Source organism: Chenopodium album, chromosome 20 (genome assembly GCF_948465745.1).
Source record: "Chenopodium album chromosome 20, dcCheAlbu1.1, whole genome shotgun sequence".
NCBI lineage: Eukaryota > Viridiplantae > Streptophyta > Magnoliopsida > Caryophyllales > Amaranthaceae > Chenopodium > Chenopodium album.
In genome coordinates, this window is record NC_137853.1 from 32,900,106 (window position 1) to 32,903,716 (window position 3,611).

The window sequence follows — 3,611 nt, forward strand, 5'->3', positions numbered from 1 at the left end:
AGCTGCACAGTGCTTTTGATTGCATTTGTCTATATAGATGCTTGAAAATGCAATTCAAAACCCTGTTTCTTGGAAAAGATGTTGCCGACCCAGCTTGATTCAAGTATAGGGGTGGTGGTCTGGTGGATTGGTGGGTAAAGCTCCTTCAATACAAGTCTTGTTTGACAATTGGCTGCAGTCGTTTTCAATTGGTTGATCTAACCAACTGTCTGTATTGACTTTTTATGTTGGTTGTTTGGCTATTGGCTCTTACGAAGTAAATAAGGGGCCATTTGGTTGGGGGTATTCATCAAAGGAAAAGGGAATCAACCATCTTGATTCCCCTGGTTGCTGTTTGTTAGTCGTTTTTTTTCATTCCCTTTACTCCCTCCATTCCCCCAAATCCTTCCAAGTTCATTACCCACCCCCTAGATATTTGTATTCTCATTCCCTAGACACCACCACATCACCACCTTCTTACCTACCCACACCACCGGAAAACCCAACCACCTTCCTCTTCCGACCCTCGCCGCCCCTCCCCCGTAAGAACATCCCACACCGGAGATACGAAACCCTAGCGGCTACACTCGAAATTGAAATCTTCGTCGGCGAGGACATTGACGATGTAATCAATAATGGGTTGGTCTATGTCTTCGGCTCGTCTTCCCAACACTTCGTGTACTACCGAGCTCGCCACCTCCGTCATCCTCTAATGGTGGAACAAACACTAGCGAGAATGAGAGAGTCGAGGAGAGAGAAAGATTTGGTAGGTTCCTCCTCCTTTGCCAATTGTTTGTACCTTTGGTATTCGATTGTTGGAAGAAGGTGCGGGAAAGTGGAGATACGACGTTTTACGTGATGTGCAGGTGGTTAACTTTTTGGATGGAGGATGAGTGCAGCCGTATGGTGCAGGAGGAGGGGAGGGACGGCGAGGGGGTGGGGAGAGGCATCAAAACGCAATGGTGGTGGGGGAGGTCCGGCGCATGGTGAGGTGGCTTGATGGTGGTTGGAAAAGGTAGGAAGTGAAGAGATAGGTTGTTGTGTGGTGGTGGGGCTAGTGGCTTCATTCCCTTTGTTTTTTAAAACAAACAAGATTGGAAATTTGAGGGATTTTCATTCTATTCTCCTTTTTTCCCTTTGTTCATTCCATTTCGTTTACCCCATGCCAACCAAACGGCCCTTAAATATATTTGGTAAAGTTGGTTGTTTGTTGTTTAATATAAAAATAACCTTTAAGGACATTGGCATATTTTATCATTTTTGTAATATACATTGCACATAATACGGAGTATATTAATTATACACCATCATATTCTAAGTAGTAATTAAGATAGGAGGCTAGAGTAGTTGGTTAGTTCTCCGACTTTGAGATGTGAGGCCATAAGCCGAATCTCACCAAAGCACATTCTAAAGGGATTTCTCTTATATCCCCCCTTCTAGTAAGTAGTAACTAACGTATGTATGCATTGATGCTCAATCACTATTTTCCATTATGTACAACATGTTATTTTGTACAACATGTTATTTCTTACATCATATTAACTTTGACATAATATTTTAGTAATGTATTAAAAATAAATTTTTTTTTTGTATGTTAATTAGTTATATATATATATATATATATATATATATATATATATATATATATATATATATATATATATATATATATATATATATATATATATATATATATATATATATGGGAATTTTTTCCCTAGTTTTTGAAGAGTCACATCGGATTTAATTTTCTTAGCGCGCCCTGTAGGATTATAAATTTTTGTTGTAATTAATTAAATAAGAGATTATTAATCTTTTTTAGAATTAAATAATTCAAATGCCACATAGGCAAAATTGGCGAATGAAAATTTTAAGTTTAAATTAATTAAATATTATATATTATCTTTTAATATTAGGAATTTAATCTAAATATATAACAACTTTTTGCACATTAATACAAAAAAAAACTATTTTAAAAAAAACTCAAACAAATCGTGTATCGCACGGGGTTCATTAAGTTATTAATGTATTATAGAGTATAAATGACTTGGGATATCATCTTAAGGGGTATTTCAGACATTCCCAAAAACTGTTCTTGCAGATTACTCCTGAGGCCTGTGAGAATCTTACGGCCCTATTATCATAATTCTGTTCTTTGTCAGGTCAGATGTTAATCTTCAGAGCTCTTTTGTGAAGTTTAGCCCCAACACTCCGATAGACTATCGTGATTTCCTTGATCAAAGTTTGAGGCTTCAGCATAAGCGTACCTTGGGTTCATATTTAGGCTTACCGGTGGAGTTAGGCCGTAGTAAAGTTTCTGATTTTCGTTTCCTCATTGACAAGGTGGTTAAGAGTTTGACAAGTTTTGCCTCCTTGGGCCTTTCCTCTGCTGCGAAGTTGGATATCATAAACTTGGTGTCGGTTGCCTCATTCAGTCATGTTCTCTCGGTGTTTAAGCTCAGATTCCTTCTTCGATATGTTCCAAAGTGGATAATCTTTTAGCACGCTTCTGGTGGAAGTCGGATTCTCAGTCTCGATGACAGGGTAAAGTCGTATCACCTAATCAAAAGTATTACCTAAATCCTCTAACTAAAGTAGATAGGGAAGTAGGGTCGAATCCACAGGGAAACTGGTCTTTCTACTCCTAAATAATTAATATAGTCTAAATTATTAAAGTAACCAATTTGTTGTTTTTAATGTGAAACTATTCTATGGAGATTAAGTTTAGGGAGAAAGTCAATAATAAGAAGGCCTAGGGTCATAGGTTCACCAATAATTAATATTCCGGGATAAAACATAACAATCAATAAATCAACATCGCACAAATAACATGATTAACAGGCTCTCGCAATTTATTAACCAACATAGATCTAACAGGCTCTCGCAATTTACTAGATCTAAGTTCCTATTGAAAATAGCCTTTAATATCAAATTAACATCTGCTCGATTCATCAATTCAATATTGCTAAACATTCACAATCAAATTACATCTGCTCGATTCATAATCTAATTGCAAAGAATTAAAACAATTCAATAAGAAATTATCATGCATAGTCAATAATCAATAATAATAAATTACCCCTTCATATTAATTATGGATCCCCATAAACCCTAGAATTAAACTACTCGGACATAATCAAAACTAAACAAAACATAATAATTAACCAAGACATAACAGAAAATCGGAAAGAGTAAAATACTGAGATTAATTAAAGGAGAAATCGTACCAAGACGGCGGAATTACAAGAGTGTGAGGAGCAAGGAAAGAAAATAAAATCTAGAGAGAGAAAGTTAAGTAGAGAGAAGGAGGAGAAAAACTAAAACTAGAGTAATAATAATGATAAGAGATAATCGTCTTGCCTAAAAAAAAATTACATTAATACTAAGCGAGCTCTAAACGCTAAACAAAATTGAACGGAAGGCTAATCCTCCCTAGGGAACGACACGCGCCCGGCCGGGCAAGGGGCCGCCCGACCGGGCCCGTCTTCTTGACTTCAAGTGGCTTTCTCGCGCCCGGCCGGGCGCGTACACCGGGCGGGGCTTCCTTCGGCCCGCCCGGCCGGGCGCGCCTCCGGGCGGAGCTTTGGGCCTCCAAACTTGGATCTCTTGGCCCACCGAGCTTGGATCTCTTA